Below are 19,446 nucleotides of genomic sequence, written 5' to 3'. Positions count from 1 at the left end.
TTTCATCCCGGTTTTCAGCAAATTCAATAATTTTTATATTGTCTCTCCTGGATATATTTTCTATGTCAGTTGTTTTTCCAATGAGGACATTTAGGCATTTTCTTCTATTTTTTCATTTTTTTTTTTTTTTGGTTTTGTTTAACTGATTCTTGAATTCTCATTGAGTCATTCACTGCCATTTAATTCTAATTTTAGTGAATTATTTTCTTCAGTTAACTTTTTTATCTCCTTTTGCATTTGACCAATTGAACTTTCAAATGGGGTATTTTGTTCATTGCATTTTTTTTCCATTTCATAAACCTACTGTTCAATAAATTGGTTTCTTTTTCATAGTTATTTTGTAATCAGTTGTATGCTTTTTCCATTTCATTGAATCGATTTTGTACAGTTACATGTTTTCCCATTTCATCAAATCTATTTTTTTTAAATTTTCTTCAGATAACTTCTGTTTTTCATTTTCCATATACTCTTTGCAAAGATCTTATTTCCTTTCCCCATGTTTCTTTTAACTCCCTTTTAAGATACTTTTTGAATACTTCCAAGAGAGCCTTGTGAAAGGGGAACCAACTCATGTCACCCTTTGGGATTTCATTGGGAGCTGATTTTCCTTTATTATACACAGGGTTTGAGGTCTGTTCTCTTTCTCCATAAACGCTGTCTATAGTCAGCCTTCTTTTTACTTTTTTTGCTCATTTTTTAAAGGATTGAGTTCTTCCCTTAAAGCAAAGAGGCAGCAGCCACTTTAGTTTGCCCCAGGGCCAAGGCTGTTGATTGATATCCATTGCTAGGCAGTCAAGTCAGATCTTAGTTCTTCTGGGCCTCAGTGACTCACAATTTGCCTTTTGTATTTGTTTTGTCTCACAGCAAATCTGCTGGACCACTGGCTTGTAAACAGGACAGAGTAGCCTAAGAGGCTGACCAAAGATACCCAGGTGCTTAGAAGCTGCAAAACACTACCTCCCCACCCCAGCTCTTTGCCCTGAGCTCCCTGACCTATAGTCTGAGCTCAGTAACCTCTTCCCCTACCTGATTTAAACATATCTTTTCTGAAGTTCTTCCAAAGTATCTTCTTCTGAAAATTTGTTGTACTTCAAATATTTGTGGGCTCTATGACTTCAAAATCAGTTCAGAGACTTAATCTGCTGGTGATTAAAGGAAGGGTGATTAAGGTGAGTAAGGGAAGCTCAAAGAATCTCAGATAGAGATGTGTCTACTTTCTTCCGTCCTGGCTCCACCCCCACCTTGGGGAATTTTCTTACTCTCTATTTGCCTTAGTTTCCTCAATTGCAAAATTTGGATAATAACAGAATTTACTTCCCAGAGTTGTTGTAAAGATCAAATGAGATAATATTTGTAAAGTGTCTAGCATATGGTAGGCACTTATAAATGCTAGCAATTATGTCCCTAATTATGAAATCAAAAGAGCTTTAAACACTCCTCTCACCAGTCATATACAAAGGAATACTAGTTTAGAATAAAAATGTGTTTGTAGAACCTTACAAAGGAGGATGGTAGAAGACTATGAGCAGTATTTTCTCATAAAAAGTGAGAAATAGAATTTTTTAAAAAGCTCAAGAAAGCAGAGAGATCCACTTATTAAAAGTAATCCTAAAGTTATTTAAGGAGTAAATATGAACAACAAAAACTGATTGAAAATGAAAAAGATCTGTAGTGACATTTTTAATAGGTTTTCGTCACTAATAGCAGTGGGACTATCAGATTTGGACTCTCAACCCAGGTGTATTTATAGAGCAAGCAGAAGTGGTACCATAGAGAACAAAATAGGAAGATCAACAGGAATACAACCAAGTCTGCACAAAGGAACCAATTTTCATGGTGATTGAAGTAAGGAAATTTAACAAATGTATAGTCAAAAGCCTAAGCCTGATTATAAAAAAAACCAAATGATTTCAAAAATAAAAAGAACCACAATTATCTATAGTCATATGTCTATCTTTGTATTTAATAATGTGAGAAAAATAATTCTTTCCAAGCACTGATAGCATTTTTGAAGGAGAAATTAATAAGAAACAGTAGGATATCCAAGTTTATATTCAATAGAATATTACCATCCCATATTTGACAAAAATATAGACATTAAGATCCCACAATGCTTAATGTTTATGGACTATTTTATTCATTTATTCATTCATTTATTTTTATTATAGCTTTTTATTTACAAGTTATATGCATGGGTAATTTTATAGCATTGACAATTGCCAAACCTTTTGTTCCAATTTTTCCCCTTCTTCCCCCCATCCCCTCCCCACAATGGCAAGTTGATCAATACATGTTAAATATGTTAAAGTATAAATTAAATACAATATAAGTATACATGTTTATGGACTATTTTAAGAGTGTTTAATGTAGCAGAACAAAATGCTACCTTTAAGGCTTTCTTACAACACAGTGTCCCAAATTTCTCTTTATAATTATACCATATTTCTTGGAAAACAAAACAAAAATTATGGTCCTGTTTCCCTATGACCTAATTATTAATTATCAAATAAGACAAAAGTAAAAGGAATATATTTGCTTGCCAAATTTGGTTGCCAATATCATGAAATAGGTCTAGTGAAGATTTCTAAGCAGAGGATACTGTTTTAATGGTAAATTCTTCCAAAGACTCCAATAAATTTATGGCATTGTATTTATTGGACCAAATCCTAAAAATCTTGAGATATGAGTTACATAATTATTATGAAAATTTAGTCTATTATCTTGACAATGACTATCAAATCCAATTGTATCTATCTAGCTAGCTGCCTATCTATTTATCTATGTTGATTAGACAAGGCAAATGGGCAATGTATTGAACCTGGAACTGAAAAGAGTAAATTGTAAAGCCACTGCAAAATTCTAAAGTTTATTTATGCTGTCTCCATCGAAAAAGAAGGGGAAACGAAAGGGATCTCTTTTAAGCACTATTATTCTTCCCATTGTATTTATATTTGTGAAGCATGTAAAATTAAAATCTCTGAAGAATGGATATTGAATAAAATGCTGCAAAGGATGTCATTTAGAAACATACAATGGGAAAGGAAGAGAGTGGACCATAAAGGAAATACAAAAACATAATCTAATGATTTAGGCTTTGTGTGTTTCATTGATACTCTCTCAATGTTATAAAACCTGAAGGGTAGGCCTTTGGAAGGTACATGAAAACATGATGTAGAATTATATAGAATTAGTAGTCATGGATGAGTTCGTGTCCACTTCATTAAAGTTTTTTTTTTTTTTATAATAGCTTTTTTTTTTTATTTTTCAAAATATATGCAAACATAGTTTGTAACATTCACTCTTCCAAAATCTTTTGCTCCAAATTTTCTCCCTCCCTTTCCTCACTCTTCTTTCTGAAACAGCAAGTAATCCATTATATGTAAAACATGTGCAGTTCTTCTAAATATATTTTCACATGTATCATGTGGCACAAGAAAAATCAGATCAAAAAGAAAAAAAATGAGAAATAAAAAACAAGCAAAACAATAACAAAAAATGAAAATACTATGCTGTGATCCACATTCAGTCCCCATGGACCTTTCTATGGATGCAGATGATTTTCTCCACCACAAGACCATTGAAACTGGCTTGAATCACCTTATTATTGAAAAGAGCCGCATCTATTAAAATTGCTGATCAAATAATCTTGTTGTTGTTGTGCACAATGTTCTCTTGGTTTTACTCATTTCACTTTAGTTCTTTAGGCCTTTCTGAAATCATCCTGCTGATCATTTCTTATAGAGCAATAATATTCCATAACATTCATATGCCATAATTTACTCATCCATTCTCCAGCTGATGAGCATCCATTCAGTTTCTAGGTTCTTGTGAATACAAAAAGGGCTGCCACAAGCATTTTTGCACATGAGAGTCCTTTTCCCTCCTTTATGATTTTTTTGGAATATAACTCCAGTAATAACATTGCTGGATCAAAGGGTATGCACAGTTTGATAGCCCTTTGGGCATAGTTCCAAATTGCTCTCCAGAATGATAGGATCAGTTCCCAACTTCACCAACAATGTACTGTTATTCTAGTTTTCCCACATACTCTCTAACATTTATCATTATCTTTTCTTGTCATTTTAGCAAATCTGAGATGTGAAGTGGCACCTGAGAGTTGACTTAATTTGCATTTTCATTAGAGGAGTTTTACAATCAATTATTCCCCCCTCTCCAATTCCTCATTTTTATTAATCTTTGAAATAACTTTAAAATCTCTATTAGACATTAATATTTTATTGTGTACATTCCATCACATTTCTTTTTTGTATATTTTTGGTATAATCACTATTCCTGACAATGTCCTAAGCTAACATGTATACTTCTTAAAACACTTTGATACTGAAATGAGGAGAGTTAAAACTCCACTGTTACTAAGATCACTATAAAACCACAGACATATAGTTCCCATTTTGGTGAAATTTTGTCTTTCCAGTTTCAAGCTAAAATATTCTTAGGATGAATCTCATCAAAATTTCTGCAACCAGATATTCTCTGCTTAGGTTCTGTTTTGCTGTTTTGAGAGCTGATATAATTTTTATTCTTGTATTCTTTCACCATCATACTCTTTGATATTTTACAAAATGAATTTATATTCTAAAATACTAATATGATTAATTTTCCGGTTTATCACTAAATTGTTGTTAAGACATAAAAATTTATAAAAGAAAACAAAAGACAGAAATGTTTTAAAAATACTACAAACATTTCCATTTAGATTTTTGAATTACTTGGTCATCAACACAATAATATATCAAAATTAACAGTTTTTTTAATTCCAAGTTCCCAATTTTTCAAAAAGAGATGCACCAAAGTAAGGGCAATGAAAACACTTAAAAGAGGTGACAGAAACAAAGTCAGTGTAGGTTAAAGTTATTAATGAAGACCACAAAGTGATTAAACTGATCCCACATTAGTAAGTGGCAGGATACACAATATAACCATGCACTATAGATGAAGTAAAACCAGTGCCTATGCTGCAGATGCAGCAAATCACCTTTAAGAGCCTCAATTTCTTTCTCTATAAAATAGTACAGGTTTGACGTTGCTCTCCAACATCTCTTCTAGCCTTAAATGCTATAATTCTACATACACAAAAGTTTTTTTTTGTTTGTTTGTTTGTTTTGTTTTCTTTTAGTTTTTTAAGTCTCACATGAGCCAAGGTGATTTAACAGGAAACCCTAATCTGCCTCTTGTGTTCCTTTACTTGTACAGAATATAACAAATACACAGTTGATTTTGAAGGTGACAAATTAGTTGCAGTAAAATGTGTTAGCACTAACATTTACACACATGCTGTATGTAATGCTGTGTAGGGCAGAATTTTAATTAACACTTCATGGACATAATAGAGATTATAATTTATGTTGGTATCAATATGCACTCAGGGTGAATGCCATTATTTTTGATTTGTTTATTTCCCTACCTCTACCTACATGTTCTTGTCCTGTCACTTCAAATGTGACTTATTTATTGTGTTTATTTTCTCCATTCATTTATTTTAACATTTTAAAACACTCTGAAATGAGTGTGAGATGGGCAAAAGAGGTACTACAGGCCTGATTAATTAACTCCTTTTAACATTCTAAGAACTACTCTCACAGGTCTGAGTACCCAGGAACCTCACTATATCACTGCCTTCTTGTATGTTTAGATCTGTGTGGACATTTGTATGTTGAGGGAGAGAAGGAAAGACAAAGGAAAAAAACAGGCATTATAGTTTAATACACTGGAAAGTATGCTGGATTTGGAGTCAGAAAATTTGATTTTAAACCTCCCACTACCACACATAACTTAAGGTAAGTAACCTAAAACTATGTAGACCTCAATTTCCTCATTTGAAAAAATGAGATAAGTGGGATAGATAAATTTAAAAGTTCCTACCAGCTCTAAATCTTATGATCTATGACCTTATAAGGTTTTGGTCTCCAGGAGGATAACAATAAAAATGCAGAGTCAAGAACTACACTTTGATCTCTATTTTGTCATATACCATATACTCCTAATTCAGCTGATTTTCCCCTGGCTATACTAAAAGTTATTTTAGGTCATAGACTGTGTCTATAGTTCAGTAATTTTGTTAGTCCAGCAAAACAAAGCTGGCTGATTGATGATCAACTTATACTCCTAAACCAGCTTTCTTATCTGAGAACTCAGTTGAGCAATAGGTATAATTTCAGGTAGCAATGCATACTGGAAATGAGGAAGTTATATAACCCTAAAGCATAATCAAGGCTAGGCATTTTTTCCTACGGTATCTGAGAGGCACGTTTAACTAAAACTTTATCTATTTATCACAACTCAAACATTGGGAGAAAGATACAGAACAAAAGTTGTTTCTATGATTATTCTTAGAGAACATTAGTTCTTAGCACACAATAACCGGTTTAAATCTAGTTATGTAAAGGACATCACAAATAAAAAATAGCAACTTACTCATTTTATCTAAGCAAAATAGTAAAAGGTCAGAGAAGTTAAAAACATGAAATGTATAACATTCTTTTTCAGTAGAAAGGGAGTGAAGTAAATAAGATTCTAGCTCCAATAATGAAATAAGAAACACTCTTATCCAGGAGTGTCCATTTTCAATAAACTTTAGATTTTCAAGCAAATCCAGTGATATCAAGAGTCTGGCTTCCCACGGCATGTCTGCCACGCCAAAGTATTTCTCTCTATGTCTCTCCCAAATTTATCTTGACCCAATCCAACAAGGAAGTTCCTTTTGGAAGTCCGTAGCTTACATGCAACATTATTTCCATCAATTTGGAATTGTTTCCCTCTGCATATACACAGCAGGAAAAATCAGATGGACAGCCTTGACTGGAAGCTAAGTTATATTGAACTTTAGAAATCTGGATCTAAAATTTCATACATCTAGATAGCTGCCTTAAAAGTCAACTACTTTGGTCTGATTTGTATGGGAGAAATTTATACATAAGTCTCACTAGACAAATTGCCTTCTCCATGGTCACATAAGTATGTGTCAGAAGCAGGACTTGGAACTCAGACCTTCCTGCCTCTAAGCTTAGCCCTCTATTCTTTCTGACAAACTGCCTCTCTTGTGGGTACTATGGGCATTCTAAGACAGTATATAAAGCATTGCTCTTAGGCTAGAGTACAGAGAAAGAGAGAGGAATCTTAAAATGGCATGTTCTTTCAAAACATTCTGTTTTCCTTAGGACCCTTCTGGGGATAGAACACTGACTATTATTCATTGTTGAAAGTGACTTTTTAATGAATGAGCTCAGATCCAGTCAAGAGTGCTGCTGAGCACATGCTATGTGTTTATTATAATGGCAGGTACAAATGCCTAAGACCAAGTATAGTCTTGGACAAGAGGACTCGGAGCTGTTTGTGCTCACAGGTATCTAGGAAAGGCCCTCTAAGCTGCCAGGTCATTGCCCCTCCTAGGAGGAAGTTTTCACCTGAAGAGTGAAAGTCACACACTATAGGACAAAAGAATGGGATCGCTCCCATTAAATCTACCTACGAGAATAGATCATTGCTCACCTTGGATAGAGTCAAGTGGGCTTTTACCAATCAGTTGGCCAGAAACTTTGGAGATCTTTCCCTCCCTGACTTGTTCTTGATTGATTGTTGACTCAGTGAGAGAGAGTAATAGGTTCCCAACATCAACATGTTAAGGTTCTCACAGTACCAAGGTTTACAATTTAAGTGGAAGAGAACAACTATTATTTTGCAAAAAGCCATGTTGGACCATTTCACTTTTATTTTACCACTCCATTCTCATAGAACTTGAATGAGATAATTATGCTCATTTATTTTGGTCGCAAAATTTGACAACAAGAACTTGTTATTTTTCTTAGAATGTTTCATTATGGAATATTTTCAGCAGCACAGAGAAAAAAGTCATTGCATGTAGAAATAACCAATAATATACTGGTAAAAGAACATCTGGAGACACATATTGAAAGTACGTGACTAAGAATAATAGCAGAGATGACTAGTTTGTCTCGTTGTTACTAAGCTGAGAGGAAAGGCATTGATTCCCTGACCAATCTACCAGATATTCCTCCAAAATTTAAACATATCTTAATTGGATCTTAGTCAATTTTAGTATGGGTCAGATTGAGAAAGTTCAATCTTAGAAGTTAAGGTTTGATGAAAACTGAGATTAGAAATATAAGAAATATAGAAATATAAAGGATGTGGTCTAGGGATAGATAAACCAAGAGACAGAGGTAGAGAAAGACAAAGAAAGAGAGGGAGAGACAAGCAGACAGAGACAGAGAGAAACAGAGACAAACAGAGACAAAGAAAGACAGAGATAAAGAGGAAGAGGCAAACATACAGAAAGAGAGAGACAGAGAGGGAGAGACAAGTAGACAGAGACAGAGAGACAGAAACAGGCAGAGAGAATACTATCATTTAGGATTTTGACATATGAGCCAAAAACAATAGAAAAATGATGTAAATTTCCTGAGATCTCACAACTATCTAATGGCAGAGCTAAGCCATCTCTCAGTGTAGCATTTTTTAAAGTCAATTTTCTCTTTAGGCTCTCCTGTTTACAAAATTTTCAAATATGTGTATAATCCTTCATAAGCAGCCATTCAATATTATGTACCTCTGAGATCTTTTCATGGGTTATGAAAACTCATAACTTATAACTTATAAAATAAAATATTCATAAAATATTAACACTACAGATTTAAGACCTTAGAATATATTATACTCTAGAGTCACATAATATGGTCTTAAAGATTCCAAACTATACTACATAGTGACCACCATTATCTTCATTTTATAATAAGGATTTGATACTTCCCAAGACATCTAAGCAAATCCCTACACAATTTCTGTGACTAACTAGCTCCAAGTAATTCAAAGTTATAAATTTAGAGAATTAAATATGACATATCTTTGTGATATAGTAAAACTGTGAATGTACTATCTGGCAAATATGTGTACCTAAGTGAAAAGGTCACTAACCTCTTTAAAACATTTAAAACAACAATCCTACTACTGGGTTCTATATTTCAATGAGTTGAAGGGCAGAGTTACAGGTCTCAAATATCCGAAAAAATAATTTTACCAGAATTTTTTCATAGTAAAGAACTGGGATAAAATGGGTCATTGATTGGGGAATATCTAAAGAAATTGTGGTATGTGAATGTAATGAAATATAGTGCAATAAGACATGATGAATATGACAAATTCAGAAAAGCATGAGAAAAATAATATGAAGTAATAGAGTAAAAAAAACAAAATCATAGAGAAATATACACATTGGTGATAATACTTTAAATGACAAGATTACTAAAAAACTTTTTTCTTGACAGAGGTGAGGGATTATGAGATCAAAAAACTGCTTGAAAATATATTCAGAACCAGGAGAACATTGTACACGGTTTCAGCAAAATTATATGATTATCAATTGAAATATACTTGGCTATTCTCAGCAATGTTTTGATTCAAGACAATGCCAATAGACTTGGGATAAAAATATCATCTACATCCATAGAGAGAGAGAGAGAGAGAGAGCTATGGAGACTGAATGTTGATCTAAGCATAATATTTTCATCCTTTTTCTTTTGTTTGCTTTTTCATTCTTGTGGTTTTTCTTTTTCCTTTTGATCTGGTTTTTCTTGCATAATATGACAAATACAGAAATATGTTTAAAAGGATTATGCATGTCTAATCTATATCAGATTGCTTGCTGTCTTTGGGAGGGATGATGGGAGAACAATTTTGAACAGTCTTACAAAAATGAATGCTAAAAACTTTCTTTTTGTATATTTGAAAAAATATTTTGCCCTATAGCCATTTATTTTCCCCAGGAGAGTTTCTTTATGTTTTCCACAGTTATTATTTATTTATTGTTTTTTAGAGGTCAAATTTCTCTTAGAAAGCTTGTCTTTGTCTGAAGAGAGAGTTCAGTTCCAGTGGAATGAAGGTAGAGTGAATTGGGATAGATCTTGAACTATCTGTGATATAAAAACAAAAATCAAATCAGCAAAACAATCAGGATATAGTAAGCTCTTATTCTGTGCCAGGTGCCCAGTACTGGGTATATAAATGCAAGGAAGACAATCCCTGTCCTGAAGAAAGCTTTCTAGTGGAGGGCAGAAAACACTTAAAAGGGAGCTGAAAATTATGTAAAATCCAGAAGATGAAGAATGACTTCTCTGTGCTGTTCTTCAAAATGGAGGTTCCAGGAAGAACTTACCAGTAGGAGAAGTTAGCTGTATGCGTGAAGGAACAAGAGCAAAAACAAAGACTGGAGAATGAAACAAAAAAAGGGCATCTAATTCACAAAGGCTTAATATATGCTTAGTATGCACTCAGGCTAATTTCCATTTCTACAGATGCAGAGAATCTTGGAAAACTAGAATAATTTTTTTTTTAACCTTTTAGTATTTCTTTTGTGATAAAGAAAATAATTAAAGTGTTGCATTTTTGATATTTATTTTTAAGACCTTTCCTAGAATGAACCTTTTGAAAAACAATTTAAATAGGAATCATAACTAATTTAAAAACTTTCTTATAGAATTCTAGGATGAGGAGAATGAACTAAAGAGCAAAAGAAAAAGTCTTATAATCTCTTTGGGGGTTAAAACTTTCCTAAGACTCTCTGAATTTAAAACACTTTTAAAATGAAGTTACAATAAGCATTTCTTGCTGGGTATCTAAAATGTACTGGGGAACTGGAGTTGTGAAGTTTAGGAGGCTATGATTTCTTTTCTTTAAGACTGCTATTAGGGTCGATGTGATCAAGGAAAGGAATATAATATAGGAAGAAAAAAACAAAACAAAACAAATAAAGACTTTGAGGTCTAATTTCAGGTTCAGATTAGCACAGTTGTCACTATGTGTGATAGCCATCATTACTGTTCATAAAGTAATGTGAAATAAATTCCCTTTTCCCCAGAGTCAAGTCCAAAAGAGAACTGGAAGATTACAAAAACAATGTCCTTCAAAGAGGGAAGAACCATTCTCCCTTTATAATTTCTTGCGTGGGCCTTTCCTATCTCTGTAATGATCTTAGTATCAACTCATCCATCATGGGCATCTAAGTGCTAGAAACAAGTGGCTGTTTTATTCCTGTCCTATTTAGCAGGGTGATAAAGTACAGACCTATTTCTATAGTCAAAGGATCATGTTTCAGAAATTGCTTTTAGAATACTTAAAAATTTCCTTTGAGGAATGAATGAACAATTTATCCATTTCATTAAACAAGTGAATGATAGATTTGTTTTTGTTTTGTTTGTTTTTTTGTAGAGAATAACAAAGGTAATCTCAGTAGAATTATGTTTATAACAAAGGGGATGATTTGAGACTTGGCAATCATTTGGTATATTTGCTCCATATGAATAATTTGAAGGCACAAGTAGTTTATTTATCATATCAATTTTAAATATCTATATATCTGAAAATAGCAATATACAACTCCCATGAGCTTCTTAATATATCCAATTATGAAGACAGAAACATTTTTATCATTATTAATATTTTTCTTTGAGATCCAGATTCTCTCCATCCCTTCTATACCTTGCCTATCCTACTGAGAAAGAATCAAATTTCATGTGAAATCATCTAAAATATATTTCTATATTGGTCATGTCATAAAAAAGCACAAAAATAAGAAAATTATATTTCACTTTACACTCAGAGTTCATCACTCCTCTCTCTGGAGGTGGATGACATTCGTTATGAATCCTTTGGAATTGTCTTTGATTATCATATTGATCAGAATAGCTAAGTCTTTCACAGTTGATCATCATTACAACATTGTTGTTACCATGCACAGTGGTCTCCCAGTTCTTTTCACTTCACTTTGCATCAGTTATATAATTCTTGTCATGTTCTTCTGAAACCACTCTTTTGTTGTTTCTTATAGCATAACACTGTCTCCTCACATTCATGTCATAATAATCCTTTTTAAAAAAATTTTGATTGCTTTGAGTTATAACTGGTATTGCTGGATGAAAGGAATACTTTTATAGCCCTATTGTTATAGTTTTATATTTTCCCCGAAATAATTGTACTCTTTTACCATGCAATCAACAATTCATGACTATACCTATTTTTGCTTGTCCTATAAACAACTGTCATTTCTAATAGACTTGACGTGGTACCTAAGAATTGTTTTACTTTGCTTTCCTTAATCAATAGTGACTCAGAGTATTTTATATGACAATAGACAACTTTGAATTTTTTTTCTGAAAACTACCTGTTATTCTTTGATCACTGAACAATTGGGAAATGGCTCCTGTTTTCATAAATGTCAACCAATTCTTTATATATTTGACAAATGAGGCCTTTCTCAGATGAATTTATTATAATTTTTGACCTTGTTATTACTTCATTGACCATAGTACTTTTAAGCAGAAAAGAATTTCATAAGTCTTGCAAAATAACTTGGAGTTCTCAGGCTATATTTCTTTTTTAAGGATGATGACTTAAACCAAATCACTCTGGCTCTCATTGAATGGCCAACAATAGGGCCAACTTCCTTGGGGTCTTTCTTTGGGCTCTGATAACCACAAAGTAAAACTAAAATAGCAATTGTTTCCATTTTGACTAGAAACCTTGAGAGTCTTTCTCTCTTAGGTTGATTTTGTTTTTGTCTAGGCTAAAAAAAAAAAAATCATTATTTGCCTCATTTCTTTCTTACCTAAACTTAATCACTAAATGCAAATCAAACTAAGATCTGTTAAAGACCTTAGCATAAAAAGGCTAAGGTCTGAACTTATAATCAGTGTCATTTCCAATCATCCTGCTCTATTTATCTATCTATATCTATATCTATCTATCCATCTTATTAATCTATCTATCTATATCCATTGGACACAAATGGCTCTGTAGGAGAAATTATGACTGTGTACACCTCTTCCTCACTTAAATCCAATCCATCTCCATATTATGTCATTGCTTTCCTGATGTCATGGTTGTCTTCCAAAATGAAGAACAAACAACAGAAAGAGCAGCAACTTTTTTTTTTTTTAGCAAAATTTAGTTTCCTTGATTATCTTTTTAATTAAGTCTACTTTGCTTTTGCTTTTTTTGAGATCTTGATTGCTATTTCTACTTTTTTTTTTTCTTCTGCTGAACCAAAATTGATTCTGGTCCTGCCCTTTGGCTTGACTCTTTTATGGTTTATTTCTGGTTTAAATGTGTCTCTTATGCAGAACGTGTTGTTAGATTCTGTATACTAATTCATATTTCTATACACTCATTTTATGGGTTACTTCATCCTATTCCCATTCATAGTTACAATTGTAAACTGTGTACTCCTTGCCATCCAATTTTCTTCTGTTTATCCTTCTCTCTCTTTTCATCCTGTTCTTTTCAAAAGTCTGTTTTGCTTTTGATAATTGCCTCCCTTAATTCACCTTTCTTTTCACCATCACCCAACATCTCTTAATGACTTACTCTCCTCTATTTTTACTAATATAGATTTCTATACCCAACTGAGTGCATGTCATCCATCTTTGAAACAAGTCCATGAAAGTGAGGTTCAAGCCATTTTCTCCTCTAAATTCTTCCTTGAGTGTCTCTTTAATGTGAAAAATCCCTCCCATTTTACCTTTTCTTCCCATTTCACCCAGTGCATCCTTTTTTTCCCCACTCCTTCATTTTTGGAGGAGGGAGTAGGAGGGTATTATCTCAACAAAATTGACTCTCACTCATGCATCCTACTTAAATCTCCTTCAGCCACAATAATATTAAGATTCTTGGGAATTACATTCATCATCTTCTCACATATGAATGTAAACTCTTTAATGTTTTCATGTCCTTTAAGTTTACTTTTCATGTTTCATGTTTACTTTTTCCCCCTGAGGCAATTGGGGTTAAGTGACTTGCCCAGGGTGACACAGCTAGGAAGTATTAAGTGTCTGAAGTCAAATTTGAACTCATGTCCTCCTGACTTTAGGGCTGGTGTTCTATCCACTGAGTCTCCTAGCTGCCCCTCATGATTGCTTTTTAATTTTTCTTTTGAGTTTTCTATTTGAATATCAAATTTTCTATTCAGCTCTGGTCTTTTCATCAGGCATGTATAGAAGTCTTCCTATTTCATTATATATCCATTTTTCCCACTGAAGGATTATATTTGGTTTTGCTGGATTGATTATTCTTAGTTGTCATTCTAGCTTCTTTGACTTTCAGAATATAATATTCTAATGATCCTTTTATATGGATGCTGAGAATTTTGCAATTCTAATTGTGATTTCATGATATTTGAATTGTTTCGTTTTGGTTGCTTGCAATATTTTTTTACATGATCTCAGAGCTCTGGAATTTTGTCATTTGTTGTTACTTTGATATTTGATGCCTAACATGTGACCTTCTATGAAAAAGTTTTCCACATTAATTTAATATTAATACCTTCTTTAATTGTATACAGTTGTTTTGCATGCTATTTCCTCAATTAGACTATCCATTTTTGAGAGCAAGGATATTCATTTGTCTTTGTTCCCAGAACAAATCTACTTGGTAGTGATTGGGATAAATTCAGGGCAAGTGAAAAACAAACTAGCTAATGAACAGATATTTTGCAAATATCCTAGAGAAACTTTTACACCCACCTTTCAAATTAATTCTAATTATTCAATCATCTTTAATTATCAGTTTCCTTTTTATGTAGGAATGACTGGAGTTTTGGGAGTAATGAGTTTAAATGACTGTATTTGTGCTTTAGAAAAAACAATTTCACTAATGAATGAGGATGGATTGAAAGAAGGAAAGACTTGAGCATGGGAGACCAAAGAGAATGTTATTTAAACATTGTGGGCAGAAGGTATTTGGAACAAAATGATGGCTAAATAAATTGAGAAGTCATGACAGGAAATTTTGTGAAGATCAATATGTGAGGATTTCTTGTGGGTAAGGAATTGGGAATGACACTAAGGTTGTAAATCTGAGTAACTGGTGTTATGATGGTGAGAAGTTTGAAAGGGGGGAGATTTGGGATCTATTTATGACATACTGAAATTGAGATATTTAAAAGGCAATACGAAAGTTGAGTTTATGAGAAAGATTAGTCCTGACTATATAGATATAAGAAGAATCAACAATGAAATAATAATTGAACCCTTGGGAGCACTTTACATCAGGAAAGTTTGTCTAGAGGGGAAAGAAAGAAATAGTATAGGAGGATTGATTGATTGATTACATACATTTAACTGCCTAGTCCCCATCAGTATCATTTATATCCCACAAATCAGCCAACTGATTCCACTATTCTACTAAATAGAAGGCAACATTCCTGTCATAGATATGTTATTTTCTTTCATGAATATACAGTGTCCCTAAGGAGAATAGGTATGCATTTGAAGTAACATTTCAGTGAGGCACATATAAATTTATGTGCCTTGGGGCTTCCTAAAATATACATATATATATGTGTATGTATATATGTATATATGTGTGTGTGTGTGTGTGTGTGTGTGTGTGTGTAACTGTAGTCAAATATGACCATTCTTTTGCTTAGAAACAATCCACACAAAAGTTCAAAGAGCATTGGTCTTGTTGGCCCAGTTAGCCTGGGCTACTTTATAGATGATTCATTCTGTTGCCAAGCCAGGCAGGTCCTTTTTTGGGTTGTTCTGATTTTCCCTTGATAAGGGCTTTTCTTTTGATTTATTTAATCCTCTGTTGGATTGGGTCACTCCTTTCTCTGACAACATAATTCTATGCTATTTCAAAATGAGTAGAGATGTTTTATCCTGAGATCTGCAGTGTTTCCCCACTTCTGATCCATTAGCCAGGCACTGAGGGATATCTTACTATCAGAAAGCACGTAAGAGAGAGAAGTAAAGCCTCTTTGTGACCACTTTGTTCTTCCAGGGGGCGGATGAAAGTGTAGAGAAAAGAAATTTCTTTCTTCCACCATTTATCCCTATGGCTTTTTTCTTAGATTCCATTTTACTTACCTCAACAAGATCCTTTCCTCTTACCATATCAGGTGGGATAAACAAAATTCACATTTCTGTAGATGAAACTATAAGTAGGTTAATGTGATTTTTAAAATTTCTGCAGTTCTCAGATATCATCTTCAAAGTACTCTTCTCTATCATATGCACTTTAAATTCTGGAAAGAAGGAGGATGTATCCTGAGCCTTGTGATTGTAGATGGATTCCACATTATTTCTTTTTTTCCCCTTCTTTCTTTCTCTCTTTGCAATTAGAGTTAAGTGACTTGGCAAAATCACAAAGTTAAAATGTGTTGTGTCTGAGGTTTTGAACTGAGGTCCTCCTGACTTCAGGGCAAATGCTCTATCTACTGCACCACCTAGCTGTGGATATTTCTTAAGTCTCACCTTTGTGGGTACTTTGCCCACTTTGATAAGTAAAATCCTAAATTAGATTATCACAGTCTGAAAAGGACATTTTTCTACACTATGGATTACACAATTTGAGTTGGAAAACAGAATCAGAATTTATTTTCTGCAACTCAGACATGAGTAGGATCTAAAAGATTTAAATAATGAATAAGGATTTTTTAAAAATGCATTTTTGTATATATGTGTATATTTGTATATATAAATAGTTTAATTCAATGTTTTGTCTGTTTAACTTCACATTAGACTATCCAGAAGGAACTTCATCCTTACCTTTGTACCTTAAGTATCCAGCATCATTCCTGACATATAGTAAACAATTAAAAAATACTTGTTGAATGAGTAAATAAATGGATGAACTAACAAATCAACCAATGAGAAGCATATGTTTATGCCAGGCAACTGCACAATCCTCCTAAATTTAGGGTTAGGGTGATAGAAATGAATGACTTGACCCACTTAAGGAATTATTAAAAAAAAGTTTACTTTGCTTATATAGATACAGCTGTCAAGTACAAGCCAAGAGTATATTCTAATAGTTTTAGTTCTGATGCTGATTCTAACCTAAATGAATGAACCTATATTTATCCCTTTTAAATTTTTATTGAATGTGATCCGCAGTTCTACTCTTTCAAGGGGAAAAAAAAGAAATAATGTGGAATCCATCTACAATCACGAGGCTCAGGATACATCCTCCTTCTTTCCAGAATTTAAAGTGCATATGATAGAGAAGAGTACTTTGAAGATGATATCTGAGAACTGCAGAAATTTTAAAAATCACATTAACCTACTTATAGTTTCATCTACAGAAATGTGAATTTTGTTTATCCCCATCTGATATGGTAAGATGAAAGGATCTTGTTGAGGTAAGTAAAAATCTACTGATTTCAAGGTCGAATTCTATCATTTAATGTATTAAATCTTCCTCTCAACTTTGTCATTTTCAAACTGGATAAACTTGTTTATGCCTCCATTCTCTATTGTTGCTAAAATTGTTGCACATTAGAGTTAAGGAGACCTTATAGAGCACTTACTTCACCCATATCCCTCACCAAGGATCCTTCTTCCTTATTACTATCAGTCTCTTAATCAAAATTTTCAGTTAATTCTAACTATGGTTAATATCATTTACTACATATCTGTCCATCTTATCCACAGTTACTTTATGAGAGATTTAGTTAAATACTTCAGTGAAATCCAATTTTACTCATCTTCTTATGTTCTTAGGAGAAATTGAAAAACTCACTTTTGTCTGTGACTTCCTCGTCCCATTCCCACTATTTGGAGGAGGGCATTGAATCCACATATTCTAATTTAATTCCTGAAATCTCCCCTCTATTAAGTCTTATTGACCAAACCATTAAGCATTCTTAGAGTTCTCAGTACTCTCTCCAAGAGTTTTTAAATGCAGAATTCGTAATTAGATGGAGGGAGTAGATAATAATAATATTAACTATAGATTCTTGCATACTTGTTTCCCTGTTAATGCATCCCGGTGGCTTATTTTCATTCCCAATAGCAAGGGCATAAAAATGACTTATGAACATTGAAATTCTTGGCCCTTTTATCCTGCTCTATTTGCAGATTACCAATCCTTTCCCATTTAATATTTATGCAGTCTATATTTTCCTCTACAAATGACCAGCACTGCCTTTGTCTTTCTTGAATACTTTGCTCTTTTCACTGCTCTAATTTACCCAGATATTTTGCAAAGTACATTTCTTGTCACCTTCAATCTTGTGTCATCTGAGACCAAGAAGGATGCTCTTTATAATCATAATCCCAAACAGAAATGTTAAAGAGTGTGCCTAACCTATGTCCCAGAAGAACACTACTTTTGTATGTTCCCTTGGGTTGGCACTGATAAACTGCTTTGTGAAATAGGAGTACTTTGTCGTATAGAGTGTAGATGAAAAAATGTATTGATTTTGTTCTAATCACACAGCTTCTTTATGGAATGAGAGGTTAACTTAATGTAAACACCAATAGTAGTTTAGTCAAAGTAAATGATTTATCTGCATTAGTGTTACTTTGTCATAATGTAATTACTCAAAATGTAATCCATATATAAATCAAAGTAATTAATACCATAAAACAATGGCTGCACGATTCCAGTTTTTTCAGCTCTCTCAATCAATAATATGAAAATGAGCAAGCAAATTAAAAGCACAGAACCAGCATCTTGTCAAAAATAAAAAAGCACAAGTAATCAAATAAAATCAATTACCATATAACCCTGATTTATTTAGGTGGTGACACTCTATTATTGTATTTGCTAACTACATAAAAATAATAGTAATTGTAAGCAAAAGTAATTTGCAAACTAAAATGAAAAAAAGGAAATGAAATTTCTCTATCCCCCAGTCGTTAACCCTTTCCTTGAGAAATCAGAGAAACATAGAAATGAAAGCTCACTAATATCTAACATTTATCTAGTTGGTTAAAGTTGTCAAAGCCTCTTTATACCAGTTAATTGGAACATTGCAACAACCCTATCACTATTTAGTGCAAGTATTACTGTCTTCTTTTTATTGCATGGGAAAAATATGGCTGATAATATGACTGTCTTACGCAAGATTATACCGAAAGTGAGAATTAGAGCTAGACTATGAACCCAGGTGTTCAGGACACCAAGTCCAGTACTTGATCCATTATGGTATCTTGCATATCTAAGCATCATAATGCCCCAAATTTGAGATTTTGCTAAAACTAAGGAAAATGTCATTTATTAGTTTTAATCAGAGCATTAGGTATAGGGAAAATTATTTAAAACAAAACAAGATTAAACAATGTTTTAAAAAATAAAAAAAAATCCTGTAAATTAAAAAACCCACATTCTTCCAAAACAGCCTCCTATTTAGAGTGAGAATTGAAGTCTTTGAAACTGTTAGGCCAGTGATCACAGAAGCTATCACTTGCTTTTAAAAACCCTTCTTCCTTCCAGATATTTATTTTTATTATTAACGGTGGTGGTATATGTTAGTAACAGATACTTTCTCTGAGTATCAATACTACTTAGATTGTGATTACAACACTGATTTCAAACCAAGCTTAAAATAATACAAAATGATATGTAAATAAATTCAAAATTATTAATTATTGTCACACTGGTATACAATGGTTTCTCCAATCTCACTTCAAA

Source organism: Antechinus flavipes, chromosome 3, assembly GCF_016432865.1.
Source record: "Antechinus flavipes isolate AdamAnt ecotype Samford, QLD, Australia chromosome 3, AdamAnt_v2, whole genome shotgun sequence".
Lineage (NCBI taxonomy): Eukaryota > Metazoa > Chordata > Mammalia > Dasyuromorphia > Dasyuridae > Antechinus > Antechinus flavipes.
Note: the sequence above shows the minus strand (reverse complement) of the source record.